General features: G+C 46.0%; 1 protein-coding gene across 1 annotated transcript in view; it reads right to left on the bottom strand.

The window, feature by feature from the left end:
• The window catches only part of Wwox (WW domain containing oxidoreductase), a 912,809-nt gene that overhangs the window by 10,583 nt on the left and 885,966 nt on the right, over positions 1 to 16,260 (bottom strand). The window lies entirely within an intron of this gene.

Genomic DNA, 16,260 nt, shown 5'->3' with positions numbered 1-16,260 from the left:
CAAAAGGTCAAGTTGAACACTGTTTCTGCAAAAGAGCCATGAGCAATATGCACAGAAGTGAACATAGCTGTGTGTCAATAAAACTTTATTTATACACTCAGTCAATGGGCCAGATTTGGCCTACAGGCAAAAATTTGCCAATTTCTGCTCCACACATTATCAAAACTCAGTTCCTCCTCAGTAGAACATTAGGGTTCTTTCCGAGTATGTGTGTATCTGTATGGAATGATCTGGGGAAATACTTTGATCTACTGAAAACCCTCTAATCTGGTTCCTGGAAGTACCAACAGTCTTGGAGGAAGTCAAGGAATAATGAGATGAGCAGAAGCAAAATCCCTTGAGTTTATAAATCAAGCTGTCTGTCTCAGACAAGTGACACTGCCAGGTTTCAATTTAGTTATCTTTTATTTTTATAAATGGGGATGGCGTAGGAAAGTCAAGAAAGACAAAGCAGAAAGAGGGAGAAAAAAAAAAAAAAAGAAAAGCAAGAAACTGAACAACTCTCCCGCTTTAACGAGAGGAGAGAGGCCATTACTTCAGGTATCTATGGAAACCAAGCAGCCTGCTCACTTCTTTAATGGTTGGCAAACAGCATTAGTGTTTGAAGATGTTTTGCCCAAGTATGATGCTACGGTGTAAATGCATTAATTGACAGTTTCCTTCGGGACTTCTTTTATTGAAGTTTTCAAACCTAATTTGACGGCACACGGAGCTCTGGAGCCCTTGAAGAAGGCTGTAATGTTAGGTCTTTGGAATGCAGAGCCAGCATGGGTATAGTGCACACATGGAGTCGACTCTCCCTGCTGTCTCACAGCACAAGTGCAGGCGCAGCCTTCGCTGCCTGTGCTTTTCCATGGCGAAGGCCCTTGGGTGTGGAGAGGCCCTTTCTAACCTCCCCCAAGTGGGAATCTATAGGAACTCTCCTGTCCTGGGAGGGACTGGAGGAGGAGAGGAGATCAGGTGTCTACTGGGAGTATGTAGCTGTATGAAACTAAAGTTAGAAAGAGTATAGCTTCTGGCAGCCATGTGACAAACCCCCATACGTTCAACTGCCTCTATGAAGGATAAAATATAATACGCCTTTGGCAGGATCTTGTGTTGATGCTGGTCTTTTCCTGGGTTAGAGGGCAGACACAAGTTCATAGGTAGCCACCATCCTATTTATTCTGGGTTGAAAGAAGGAAACAGGCAGATCAAAGTGTCTCTGTCTGTTCTTCATTGAAGAGACTTAACAGATGGGGAAAACACTTCTACCAAGCAGCAGTCACCCTTCCCCCAACCTCCTTCAGCATCCCTGGGCATCATGCTGGCTATGAACTCCCCTGATGGGCACCTTGCTCTGGGACTGAGAGAGCTCATATCCATGCCCCTAGGACACCAGCATTTGAATAACTACAGAGCTTTGTAAAACTCAAGGCCATCCCTGCACCAGCCTTTAACAGACATCCTCTACATCTTCAAATATCTCTCTTCCAAGACAGCCAGAGAGAGAGAGAGATGCACACTGATGGTGGCACCATTGAGTGAGTGAGTACCAAAATGGTTATGTGCAGTAAAAGCCTGGAGTCCACCAGGGCTAGAGAGAGATGGCTCAAGAGCACTTCCTGTTGTATCAGAGGACCACAGCTCAGTTCCCATCACCCCATTAAGTACCTCACAGATGCCTGCATTTTCAGCTCTAAGAAGTCCGAAGCTTTCTCCCGGCCCATGTGCAAGAACACACAATAAATACTTATTACATGTATTTATGTGTTAGTAGATGATGATTGCTGCAGTATTCTTTTGGGGTTAGTTTTCTTTTAACAGGTGTGTCCACATGCTGTACACATGAATGCTTTCACATGTATGTGTTTACATACACATACATGTTTGTGTTCACATATATGCAGGTGTGCTTGTGTGTACATATGTCTACATATGTTTGGTGCATGGTCATGTGGTGGCCCAAAGATAATGACAGCGGCCTTTCTCAATCACCCTTTCCTTTGCTTACTACAGCTCTGCTTTGTTTTTTCTGGGTAGTCTAACTAGCTACCCAGTCCTGAGGATTTCCAGTCTCTACCTCCCAAATTCTAGGATTAAGGGTAGATCCCACACTTACGAGCTTTCACGTAAACTCTAGGAATCAAAATTCCACTATTCCTACTTTGTGTGGCAAGCGCTTTAACCACTGAGCCGTCTCCCCAGTCCCCCATGTGACCCCCCCCCCAGTATTCTCACAAATTTCCTCTCTGAAAACTTTAAAGATAAAATTGGAAAGGTACATGTATCTGTATCCATCCAAGTGACAAACTGGGGTATCTCAGATTGAGCACGGGGACCCCAATAGAGGAATCCAGGGAAGAACTGAAGGAGCTGAAGGAGTTTGCAACCCCATAGGAAGAACAACAGTATCAACCAACCTGACCCCCCTAGAGCTTGCAGGGACTAAGCCACCAACCAAAGAATACACATGGAGGGACCCACATATGCAGCAGAGGATGGCCTCACCTGGGATCAATGGGAGGGGAGGCCCTTGGTCCTGTGGAGGCTCAATGGCCCCGAATAGGAGAATGCCAGGGCAGTGAGGTGGGAGTGGGTGAGTGGGTAGGGGAGCAACCTCATAGAAGCAGGGCGGGTGGGATAGGGGGGTTTCAGAGGGGAAACTGGGAAGGGGGATAACATTTGAAATGTAAATAAATAACCAATAAAAATTTAAAAAAGAAGAAGAAAAGAAAAAAAAACAAAACGGAGGTACGAGATGGCATTGACTGGCATGCTGTCCACTGCAGACCTTACCTGGCTGGCTTGTGTCCACCACAAATGCAGTTGGGCATTTCCTTTGTGAAAAGCCTGAACCAGCCTCCAGTGTTCTTTTTAGAAGCTTCTGTGTGCCCCTCTAACAGGACTTCTCTGTCCACTTCACCCTGATTCTCTTATTCTCCCCATTAACACTTGCTTTAAAACACACAAAAAAACAAAGGGTTGGAGAAATAGCTCAGTGGTTAAATAGCTACTCACACACAGGACCCGAGTTCAGTTCCCAGCATGCCTATGGCTACTGACAGTCATCCGTGACTCCAGTTCCAAAAATCTGATGCCCACTCCTTTCCTTTACGAACACTGTACACACAGGGTGCACAGACATGTATGCAGGGGCACAAAATAAAAACAAATAAACTTTTTTAAAAAAAATAAAGGAGAACATAAATATGAATTTTATAATAGTATTCCTTCTAGGCTTCAGGAAAATCTCAGGGTTCCCCGGCTCAGAGTCCAGAAAGCAACAAGCAGGTCACAAGTTATCTGCTGTGGGACAATAAATATGCATTTGTATTGGCCCCACTGGTAGCTGCTGAATTTGACTTTGGGCCTTAAATCGCTGAGAGCCTATGCTCGTGAGTGTGTTGTGGATGCCTGGGATTTGAACCCAGAACCCACTCTGGTGGAGCGGTTGGTAGGCTGCTTGGGAATTAAGTGTAGAGACATAAGTTCCTTGGCTAAGTGCGTCAGAATAGAGCCTGATACATTGCCTGCCTGGCCATTGGTCCCAGTGGTTGCTGTATCCTCTCTATGCAGAGCCTGAGGGACCTTCTTCCCCACCTCCTCCATTGCTAGGTCCTCCCGTCTCGACACAACCCAAGGCACCATTCCTGCCTGAAAGCGATGAAGGACCTGCACTGTCCCAGGCAAACTTCAGGGGACTCTGCTGGCTGGCAAGGCTTGGGTTAATGCCTCAGCATGTACGGGTCACTTGGCACATCCACCTGGGGCAGTCTCCTGACAAGACAGCTCCACTTGAAGCTCTCTTGCCCTCACAGCGTAGAGAAATGCTGAACTCATGAAAATGGGGCACACCAAGGAACACCTTACTCTGCTTTTCCCCACCTCTGGCTGCTGCACCTGATAGGATTCAGCCTCTCACAAATGCCTGGCTTGTAAAAAAAAAAAAAGGAAGTCACACAAACACAGCCAGTGACCAAGCCCAGAGTCAGCGAGAATGCAAGCTGGCTGTGCGGTTGGTTCTCAGAGGTGGTAGAAACCCTGGCCTCGCTGGCAGTGCCTTAACATTCAGAAACTGGTGGCATTTACAGGACAGACCCTTTAAGATGTAGATCCTATCTCGGGGCCTGGATGCTCTCCATGGCACTTGGGAGATGCCAAAAGGCAGAAGAAGTTCTACTGAATTCTTGCAGGAGTGAGTGCTGTAGTGTGTTGTAGGAACTAAAAAAGGGGGGTCTTAGGGAAGAGGGGGGAGGGAAAAGGCCCACACCCTGCCAAAGTTCTACCTATTCTCTGGTCAGTCCGGTGTAGGAAGGCTGCTAACTACCTTTCACTCATCTCTGAGTGAGCATTCCTCTATCTCACTCTCCAGGGGGTGGCAAGGGGCAGCCCTACCTGGGGATCCCAGGAGCTACCTTAAGCCACCGGGGTTATGGGAGAGAGGGGTAAGGGAAGAGGTTCCCAACACCTGCGAGAGTGCACACAGCCTTGATGGAGCAGAAATTCTCTGTGGTTTGGGAGCTTTATTATAGAAAGGCAGGAGGAAAGAGAGAAGGTAGAAAAAGAGAGAGAGAGAGAGAGAGAGAGAGAGAGAGAGAGAGAGAGGAAGGAAAGGCTAGAGAGAAAGAGAGTAAGGGAGAGGAGAGAGGAGAGAAGACAAAGAGAAAGGAGAGAGGAGAGAAGACAAAGGGAGAGGAGAGAGGGGGAGAGAGTGAAGGTAAGCAGGAGACAAGTAAGAGAGTAAGAAGTAAGAGCATGAGGTGGGGCTGAACAGCCCTTTTTATGGTCTTCACTGTTGCTAGGTAACTGGGGAGGAGTTTAACCTGAAGATCAGAACCTTGGGCCATTGCCTACATGACTACTGACCATGCTTCTCTTGTGGGGAGATGTGGGAGGCAGTAACTTAGGCAGGAGCCAGAGTTCCAGGAGCATGAGGGAACGCCTACCATGTCATGAAAGTGAATTATGACTTCGGGTTCAGACTTCAGCTCAACTGGAGACCAGCCTGCAATTTCCCACAGAGTGTTATTAATGAATTTTGTTAATAGAAAAACAAGCAAGTCATAATGCCACTCTGTTGAGTCAGGCACTGTGGGAAAATGCTAAATGTAAACTGATGTTCACTGATAAAGACTGATGAGGTTAGACCTCGATTCAGTGTGCTCCCCACAACCTAAAGCTGGTTCCATTCAGATACTTCATAGCCCAAGGCCACCACAGTTTCAAACATGTATTTTATCAGTAATGAATCCTAAACAGGGCTCTAGAAACTTCACCTCAACGCCTCATTAGACGCAGCAACGACTCAGCTGGGGTAGCAACATTCGATTCTAAAGATGAGGAAACAGACGGTCAGGTGACCCACAGCTCTTGATATAAGGGGCCAGGATTCAAATCACACAAGTCTGACCCCAGAGCGATTGATGCCCCAGCTCACCAGTGTACTAGACCACCAGGCAGTTTATTTCTATGAGTAGAATCTTTACATTCTTACAGATAAATATTCCAACCTGTCCAAAAAAACAAACAAACAAACAAAAAAACAAAACAAACAAAAAAAAAAAACAAAACAAAAAACCTCTTGTTGAGGGGACAAGCCTAGAAGCAAAGAGAAGGGTTCAGGATAAAGATAGGAAAGTGTGTGGGTGTAATTGGAGCCTAAGTATGCAGAATATCAGGGCAGAGAAAGATTGAGGGTAATGTTGGGATGGGAAATCCTGGGACAGTGAGTTATTTTTCAGGTAGCCCCAGAATGGGTCTTAACAGCACAAATCAACCGGACAGATCCCTTTGGCACATAGGAGCTTCCAACACACAGCTAAATTACATGCTCTTAAGCTGAAGGGCCTGAGGTCAGAGACACAGAGAAGAACCAGCTGTTCCTTCATACTGCACCTCTGATGCTTCATCTAAGGTGACAAACCATGAAACAGCCTTTGGTTTGGGTACTTCCTGAACTGAAGACACAAGCAATTTCCTACATAGGAGACGGCATGAGAAGTGTCTGTCCCTAGGACTTGGTGCTATCATAGCCCTCCCCTTCAGAAACAACACTTAAACAGTTCCTTAGATCTCAGTGGGAGCCTCTATCTCAGGAAACAAGGAAGGTGGCTTCTGGGAGATGACATCTAAGGATGACCAATATCTAAGGACAAACTTCTACAAGTATGGACACACATGTGCATGAGTATCTCACCAACAAATATAAACACACATGAACACACACAGACACACACAGAGACACACACACACACAAACACACACACACACACAAACACACACACACACACACACACACACACACACACACACTGGAAACCAATGACACAGAAAAAGGGAAAAGAAATAGTCTTTTTCTACTTGACTGACCCTCCAAGCACACTAGAATCTAGAGTGTGAAATCTGATTTTCACTCTCGCTTTTTTCATGACAGTCTCAAACTCTCTCATGGCTGGATCCTTCAGAGACCATATGTTCCCATGTCCACCCACCTGTGTAGCTTTCCCTGTCACTTTCTTTCATCCGGAACCTGTCCATGCATGGACTCCAGGCATGGCTTTGGAGCAGTGGATGCTGTGAGATTCTGCTGAAATGTCCATCTTGCATCAAGGTGATTTCTAGGCCACAAGGCTATTTTCTTTTGAAGGACTTCAGGGGTTTTGCTTCTAGGTCCTTTCCAGGAGGCAGCCTCCATCGGCGACACTCTTGTCTGCTTATCTCACTGGAGAGCCTCTGTTTCATGGTTTGGCACCTTAGATGAAGGCCATCTTGGCTTCAGAGTCTGCTTGGGACTGTGGGAACCACTTGGTACTCCAGCATCTCAGCTCAGTCCTCCCACCGGCCCCTCCGTGTGCCACATTCCCTCACAGGTGTGCATCCCTGACCATGTCCCGAGCGCCCTGCCTTAGGATACCAGCCTTCATTCAACTTTCAACCAGCAGGGTGATTGAGAAACCACCTGAAACACACTTTGCCTGCTGGTCCTCCCGAGATCGTGAGGACAATCAACGCATTTGATTCGTGTTAAAGACGGAATCAGACAGTGCACTGAATATACTCCTGTGGTGCTAGCACACAGTCTACACTCAACAGATCCTGGCCAGCTGTGGTGATAGTAGAGCATCTATCTGCTCACACTCTCCTCCTCTTGAGGTACCCATACTCATACCCGCCAATAACAGGGAGCCCAACTGGTTTCTGGCTAAGCATAGTGGATTCAATTCAAACATTGGTGCCTGTCTCAGAAACTAAAAGTCTAATATATGGGGAACCATTTACTTGGTGATCAAGAAACCTTTGGGAGATGGAGAAGTGGCAACTCCTGACACAGCAGAGTGGGACCTCTGTACATGATAGTGCTCTGGCATGGAAAGGAGACGGCAGAGGTATAAGTGGTATGGTAAGGACTGAAGGAACACCTCTGTGACTTCACATGATGTCACAGAAAGAGGACATCCTCCCTCATAACCAATCCATCGTCATTCCCTCTTCTGCGAACTTACGATACAAACTCCTCTTCACCCCCAGTGCCCATCAATCTGAGGCTGATTAGTGTGTGCTATCAGGGTACAACTTCACTAAGAAGGGGCCCAGCACCCTACCCAATTTGAGGTACCCAGTAGTTATTCATCAAATAGTTCTAGCAGAAGAGATGAGTAAGGGGTACTTTTTAAAAACAGACCTAAGATTTAAAAAACAACAACATAAACAATATAAGAGCCTGACTATTTCCTTCTTGAATTACTGTTGATGTGGTTTGGGCAACATTGTTCCCTATAAGTTGTGACTCACATAAAGCTTTCTCTTATACAAGGCTGGCTATGAGGCGGTCAGCAGACTAGAGGAACACGTGTACACTCTCCCTGTCCTACTCCCTTGTGGCCCTGGTGGAATAGATTTGCTGTCTTCTTCCCAGGTTACAGAAAACCGAGAGAGGAAACTACTTGCTCAAGTCTGCACAACTCCTAAGTATCAGGCCCGAGGTTTGAACTCATGCCTTGACTCTGAAGTCATGTTACACAAAAGAGATGGAACTTAGAGCATATCTCTGCAGGTCCTTGGGCCTTCCTTTTATCCTTGGACTTGATTTCCAGGTACAGATTTCTGCAAGGCTCCTAGTCTACAGGGTTTGTATTTGCCTGCAGAGGGGGTTTGGGATGGAGGGAAAATGGGATCAGGAGCGGTTCCTAGAACCCTGCCTGTAGGCAGAGAAAGAGATGGAGTCCAACTACAGGGAAGTACATTCTCATCTGGTCTTGGTATTTTGTTGCCTCTTTTTACTAACATATTGCTGCCACCTCAATAACCATGAGATGAATGAATGAATGAATGAATGAGCAGGTAGAAGTTGTTGAATGGATGAACAAATGGGGAACTGAAAAGATGATGGATGGATGGATGGATGGATGGATGGATGGATGGGCAGGTAGATGGATGCATGGATGGATGGACAGGTGGATGGATGGATGGATGGATGGATGGATGGATGATGGATGGATGGGCAGATAGTTGAGTGGATGGATGGATGAATAGATGAATTAATTAAGAACTGAACAAATAACTAAATGACTGCTTGGGAGTACTGCCTGTTATTTCACACCAAAAGGGAGGCATGCTGTGGACATGACTCACTAGTGGTCACTCAGCCTTTAAAAATACCCACATTCCTTGTGAGAGCTGGCAGGGGCAGCTTCTCTCCCTGGAGCACATCCCTCTGCCTACCTAATACAGTGTGAGGTGTTAACTACATTATCTGGAAATACCCCTATGACTAATTCCCATCCCTTATCCAGAGGAGAAGAAAATTGTCTGTAGTGCGAATGCCCCAGATTCCTGGTCAGTTTATGTAAGGCGTTTCAAGCCATTGCAGTATTTAAAGCCATTTTTAGCTTCAATCGCTTGATGTGTGGTGAGCTGAGAATACCTGATCCCTTACTCCTTAAAACTCCCTGTTTTTTTCCACTAATTTTGTTTAAAGTGGTTGTGGCACTAAGTACTTCTCCACTGAAGAGAAGGCTTATAAACATGCATCCCAACGTTGCGCCATCTTTTAAATAGATGCTTATTCAGTGAATTCTCCTGTTACATCGCCTGGGCTCCTTTAGCTCTGATACTTTGGACTGATCCCAGCCCTGCCAGGTGGCGGGTGGGTGATATTTATTTTTCGTCATGGCCTATTTGGTGGTTTTTGTACACTGAAAACTTTTCTGCTCGTCCCAAACAGGATTAGATGGGAGCTTTTCCCAAATGATGTCTAGAGCAATCGAATAAGACTTGAGCTTTGACTAACCAAAAGTAAGAAGCAAACGGGGTAGGGGGTGCTTTTTATTAAGTAGTGAAAGAGAAAGGTCCTTTCTTTATGCCATGTAGCTACTTTGAAACACATGAAATGCTCAGAAAAGCAAAATCTCGGGCATCAGACATTTTCTCAGAACCTAAACCCCGATTTCGCTCTCATTCTTCTTGCCTTTACCCTCCAAGAAATAGAAATCCTACTTTGACCACCTTTTGCCGAATCTTATTGTTCACTTGTTGGTCTTTAAACATATGGACAAACAAATTCAGCTGCATTTCAATACATGTAGGTACCTCCAGTGGGCTGATGATCCCCACAAGTCCTCAGATTTCTTTGTGAACGTGTTGACAGTAAATAGCAGGGTGCGTTGGTATGAACCCATTTGCTGTAATGAACCCATTTGCTGTAGTGCCAGATCAGCTACAGCTGTGTTCTAATAAAACTTCCAACACAAGCCTAGCTAGGCAACATGATTTGGCCCATGGACTGCAGTTCACAGACCATTGCTCTACAAAACTCAACAAATTATCAGAGGGCATCTTCTAAACTATTTCCCTTCCTTGACAAAATAGACTTGATGTTTTATTGAATCTTTACTCCAGCTTCATCCAAGTTGAAAACATCATAATATTTTGTTGTTGTTGTTGCTGCTGCTGCAGCAGCAGCAATGGGATCTGAACCTAGAGCTTTGCATATATTAGGGAAGAATGCTACCTCTAAGTTACACCCCCCAGCACTAAGAATTCTTTTTAAGAGTCATCTTATGCATCCCCTGATGTCCACGAACTGACTATGACCTTGAGCTTCTGATCCTTCAACCCCCGACTTTCCAAGTGCCTTGATATCAGGCCTGTGCCACCACGTGTGGTTTATGCAGTGCCGGGGACTAAACCCAGGCCTTCGGCAAGTCCTTTGCTTACTTAGCTGTATCTCTGAGCCCACAAAGTGAAGCTTCCTGAGGCTGTCTGTAGAAGGAAGTTCCCTGTGTGCTGAGCATCCAGAGATATCAATAAGTCCTGTGTGGAGTCTTTAAACTTCACATCCAAACATTAGGCAGAAATCTATGCTTAATGACTCTATGACCATTATTCTTAGTTGTTTTTTAAATCTAAAACTAATTTGCTATGAAGACATTTCCGTGGAAGATAAAACAGTGATGCATTTGATGTTCCCAGGTAGATGGACATCTTCATGTCCCTTGCATCAGATACCTTTGTCATCATTTAGACAGAGCTTTGGACAGAAGCTGCTTAAGGTGTGTCTGGGCTCACTGTTTCGGAGGGTATGGTCCATCGTGATGTGCAAGGCAAGACAGCTGGAGTGACTCTGCCTGTGGGCATAAGTGGCTACTGTATTTCACGTCCATCATGGCTAGAGAGCTTAGCCTAGAGCCACAGCTGGCCTCTACCTTCACAAGCTCACTCTCAGTTGACCCACCTCAGGCAGTCAGCTAGGCTCTACATTCTGCAGGTTCTGTAACTTCCTTAAAAAGAGTGTTACCAGTTTAGTACCAAGTGTTCAAACACAGGGAACTATAAGGGAGTCAAACATTTGATACCCTCTGTCCCTGAATGTATAAGGAGTTAAATCACCAAAAGAAAAAAAAAAAAAAACAAAACCAAACCAAAACAACAACAACAAAACAGACACTTTGCTTAGATCAATTTCAAGATGGAGAACAGCTGCCCTAACTCTTTTGTGGGAAGGAGGCAATGATTTTCTGTTCCAAAGATTTCAATGCAAACAAGCAAATCAGAGAGATAGGATGGAAGACCCACTGTCTCCTGCTCTTCATGTCCACTGGTTGACATCTCTCAGGAAAGAGGATCTCAGGCCCCTTGGATTGGAAGAGGAACTGCTACGAATAAATATTCTTTAAGAAATATGCTATGCAGTCTGTCCACCCAGGTCTTCTTGAAGCCAACATACCATGCCGGCTAGAAAACTGCCCCCAAGGAGCTGGGTAAAAGCACTTGCTACCCAGGTTCAAATCCCAAAATAAATCAAGGAAAGGCCAGCCTCAATAATGTGAGCATCTGTAACTTCAACCCTCTTAAGATTGGGTGAGTATCTGAGACAGAAGCATTCCCAGGAGCTGTCATGCTTGCTACCTTGGAGTGGGAAAACAGCATCAGGAGCCCACATCACAGCATGGTAGAAAATGACGACTCACAACAGAGCTTATCCTCTGACCTCCACACGGGCTCTGGGGCAGGCACATGTGTACCTGCCCTTATACACATAACTGTGTGCGCACATGTACACACACAGACAAAGACAAAGCCCTGAGCCCAGCTGCCACCAATGTCTCCCTGTTTATGCAGTTTTCTTCTCCATATAGTAATTTTTTTCCACTGTCACCAGCAAGCCTCTGTTAACTCTTCCACACAGACTTTGAAGACATTCCACTGTGTGTCACAATATGGATTTTGAATGCAACAAAGACTGTAATTATTGAGCATTTGTGAGAAGCAATATTTTCCCTCTGGTGCATGTTAGCTTGGCTATTCACGAGCAGCGTGGGCACTGAAGCTAAAGTTGCTGCGTGCACCCCTTAGCACCTTCTCCATGACGGAAATGGAGAAGCGAGAGGTGAGAGCTCTGAGCCACCGGTGAGCCGGTGGAGGACAACCCACACCACTCTCCATCCGAGACCCATGGAGATCGATCTGCTGGCATGGGTTAAACATCCTGCCTCCGTGCAAAGAGATTTGAAAGGCTCAACCCAGCACACGAGACTGTACGTCCTAGAGATCCCGCTCGGCAACAGATGGCTTGCAAGGGCTGAATTGCTGTATAAACATTTAACTGAAAGTTTGATCTCCTAAGTGTGGAAAATTAAGCAAAACAAAAGGAAAATGATTCTCAGAGGCGCTTCAATTAGCAATTTGTAATTTCTCTGACAATGCACGCTGTGCCCCGTAACCATGCAAATATTCTCCAGGAAAGGGATTTTAGGAAATCTTGAAAAGAAATCCAGAAACTAAAAGAAGTCATGTGATTGAAAAAAAAAAAAAAAGAGGGCATATCAACTGGGAACATGTGCTTAGCAGCAGCAGTCACAACTCCTGAGCTGTGTCTGAAACCACAGAGGAGGACTCACCCAGCACCTGGCTCCCAGACCTTTCCTCTCATGCATGGAGGACAGGAGGGGACTCTTCGCCCAGCTCTGCTTTATGTCCCTTCATCCCTTCTCCTGTCTCCAGCTCAAGATTCTCTCCCTCTCCCTCTCCCTCTCCCTTCCCTCTCCCTCTCCCTCTCCCTCTTCCCCTCCCCCTCCTCCTCCCTTCTCCTCCTCCCCTTCCCCCCTCCCTACCTCTCTGTGTGCATCTGTGGCACATGCCAGGAAGAGGATACATGAAAGAAGATACACTGTCAATCATGGGTCATCCATGGAGGGGAATGGAGAGCCACACAAGAAGTGGGAGGACTAAACCGGGCGTGGTGGTACACGCCTTTAATCCCAGTACTCGGGAGGCAGAGGCAGGCAGATTTCTGAGTTCGAGGCCAGCCTGGTCTACAAAGTGAGTTCCAGGACACCCAGGGCTATACAGAGAAACCCTGTCTTGAACCACCCCCCCCCCCAAAGTGGGAGGACTGTTGCCTGAAGACCACACTGTATCCAGAGATAAAGTGTCATGTAAACTTCATTATGTCTGAAGCCTACACCCCACACAGAGAGAGCGATCACCCTGAGGCAGACTCATTTGTAGAGCTTGTTGTCGTTTCGGTTTGTATGTTTTGTAATATAAAAGAAAGGAAAAGTCTTTGGGGATTAGAGAAGAATTTAGTGCCTACAAGTATTCAATAAATGCTTGTGGGATCAATGTTTGGAGCACTGCTCTAGCCCCACTTCTGATGCTGTGAGAAAACACCCTGCATAAGAGCAATTTAGGAAAGGGAAATGGTTCATTCGGTTTACAGTTCCAGACCACAGTCCATTACTTACTGCATGTCACTGAGGCAGGAGCTTGTGACAGCTGGTCTCACTCAGCACATTCACAGTCAAGAGCAAAGGTGACTGTGCCCATGCTGTCAACTGACTTGCTGATTATATGCTCAGCTAGCTTTCCTCTTAAGCAGTTTAGGACCACCTGCCTAGGGAATGGTGCTGCTCACAGTGGGCTGGTTCTTCCTTCCTCAGTGAACAAGCAAGACAACCCCCCACCCCCGACACATAAGCCCAGAGATCAGCCTGCTCTAGATAATTTCTCATTGAGGCCTTCTTCCCAGGTGAATCTAGGTCCTGTCAAGTTGTGAGTAAAAGCTGGCCAGCAGAGATGCTAGGATGAGATTGATGGCAATTACATCTTTGGATCGCCAGAAGAAGTTTGATTAGCTTTCCTGGAAACTCCATGATATTCAGAAACAGGAGATTTGGTTACCCTTGGAGATAGAGTTTTTAGACCTGCTTGGGCTACATGAAACCATGTCTAAAACTCCACCTTCCCAGGACCCAAGCAAAACAAAACAAATGACTGAAGCTATACGGTGAGGAGGGAGCAAGTCCCTCCTATTTAAGGAATTGTCCCAGAGTCACCTGAGTAGGTGGGGTTAGAACCCAGGCAGTGGAGTTCAGAGTATGTGAGTCCATCATTTCCACTCAAACGTAAGAGACTTTGCAGAGTTCCAGATTCTGCTCTGCACACTTAATATTCTTGCCTTTTCACTGAGCAATCTTCGTTTTCTCCAGCAGTCTCGGTTTGGAGATTGCATTGTGATTCTTTGACACCCGTCAGACTTCATGCATTTGGATTTAGAGTAAAAAAAAAAACAAAAAAACTCATAAGGTGCTCCTGCAGTCACATGTTAGATCACTGAAAACATGGCCCCGGGGAGAGGAAATAGGGCCCTCAATCAAGGAGTGCTTCCTGATGGTTCAGTTTCCCAATCTTTAGAGAAGCTGGGTGGACAAGCAAGAGCAAGGGCCTAGCTCAACAGGTCCGATTTTCCAAAATGGCAACCGTTCTGTCAGAGTTAGCAAGAGTCTCACCATCATCACTTGCAATGACCCAAAGACCTGTGCCTGGGAGGAGAGGTGTTATTTGGAAACAGACATAATTGCATTAGATTGTAGACATAATTCCTTAAGATGAAATCACCGTGGAGTACTATGGACCCTTGATCCTGTCACACTGCTATCCAGGAAAGTAGGGGAGACTCACACAGAGAGGCAGAGGAGCACCTAGAACCACCGAGGAGGCAAGAGAAGCCGAAAGAGGCAGAAGGATCCCCTAGAAACCTCAAAGGAAGTTTGAACCTGCCAGAGCCTGGACCTTGTACTCCAACACTTTGGGGAATTGCGAGTTTCTTGCTTTAAACCCACCCAGTTTATATGGCTGGAGTGTGATTCTTAGTCTAAGTATCTATGGACCAAACAGCATTATAATTGTTCTCCGTGGGTCCCAAACCTTTTCTTTCAACCTCAGATAGGTCAGTGTGGTTCTGAGTATATTCCAGAACACTCCTCCCTTGAGTCACAGGCAAGACTATGTCTGGGACTATAGGTCATGTGAAGGATCCAGAAAGTTTGGATACATACTCAAGGACATTGGGTATATTAATAATGCATGTATGCACGCGCACAGGCACATACACTCACAGAGGGAGGGAGACAGACAGACAGACAGATGCAGGGAAAAATCTCCTGAATGTGTGCATCTTAAAATACTCTTTTCCCTAATATCGGCCCTGAGCATGGCTCTGAACCCTAACACCAGTGCCTGAGCATCAATGTTTTCTTCTTCACATTGCTTTCTAGAACTCAGAAGAGTCCTTCCTTTTGCAAGGGAGTGACCAAAGCAACCCATCCCGTGAGCTATTCACACTCCCATCCATCCTCAGCTTCATTTCTTCCCTGATTCCTTCCACCCACGGCCTCTTTCCCCCACCACGAAGAGGAACTCCATGAACCCCCCATAACAGTATCTGCCAAATGCACCTCATTATCAAACATCTCACAAAAGGCCCCGTTCCAGTCTTGCAACCAACCATGAAACATGACGATGTGCTCTGACAGGGATCCATGCAGAGAGGCCCCCATCTGTTCTTACCTCTGTGACAAATGGATTATGGGTAGTTGGGATGGGCCTCAGGGGTGTCCCCTTTATCTAACAAATAATAAGGACAAGAAGAATTTTTTGAGGAAAAAAAAAGGACCTCGTTGGGAAATTATGGTCAAATACACTTCAGTGTAACCTTTTTGCAAGATACTATAAATAAGTAGGGTGGGAAGGCAGGCTGCTCACCACTAAAGCACTAAAGCTGGGTGAGGTTGAACATTGGTTTCCCAGAGACATTTCCTCTCCTCTGATTGGATACAGGGAGTTTCCTGTCTGACTCAGTGGCTTGAGCAGAGCTCAGTACTGTTTAGGACTAACTCTGGACTCAAGTATTCTGGATGCAAGAAAATAACCAACCATCCCTTTGATTCACAGAGGGGAAGGGAGTCAGACCTCCCTTTCAGCCTTGCAAACAGGTCAACAGTTCGTGAAATGACTTCTGTGGCTTTTCTCATCTCTAGGTTTCTAGGCACACAAGGAGACCAGAAGGAGGGAGTCCATTCTCCAAGTCAATTATTTTTGCGTTTCCTGATTTTCATAAACAACTTTAATGCTAGTGCCAGGGACAGTTCTAACCTCCTAATTTGTTAACGTTTAAGAGAGGCCTCTTACAGCCAACAATTATCCAAAAATAACCATTCCTTCATGCTTTCTTGACTGATACATTTTCATCACCACCACCACCCCCTATCCTGCCAGAGCCAACTGTATCATCGCCAGGAGCACGGGGAAATGGGACTGAAATTAGCTGGGGGAGTGAGTTATCTACCCTGGCTGTCTTTGGTGCCTCCTTCTCTGGCTGCTATCTTGGTCTCCCAAGACTCCTCTTCTTCTGGGAAAGGTGGTTCAAGCCCAGGGTCAGATGAGTCACCAAGGTGCCGGGAGGTTGAGCCAAGAGGAGAAACCATCTTGATCCCCAGG

Source organism: Mus pahari, chromosome 20, assembly GCF_900095145.1.
Source record: "Mus pahari chromosome 20, PAHARI_EIJ_v1.1, whole genome shotgun sequence".
Classification (NCBI taxonomy): Eukaryota; Metazoa; Chordata; class Mammalia; order Rodentia; family Muridae; genus Mus; species Mus pahari.
This window is presented reverse-complemented; position numbering and strand designations above follow the sequence as displayed.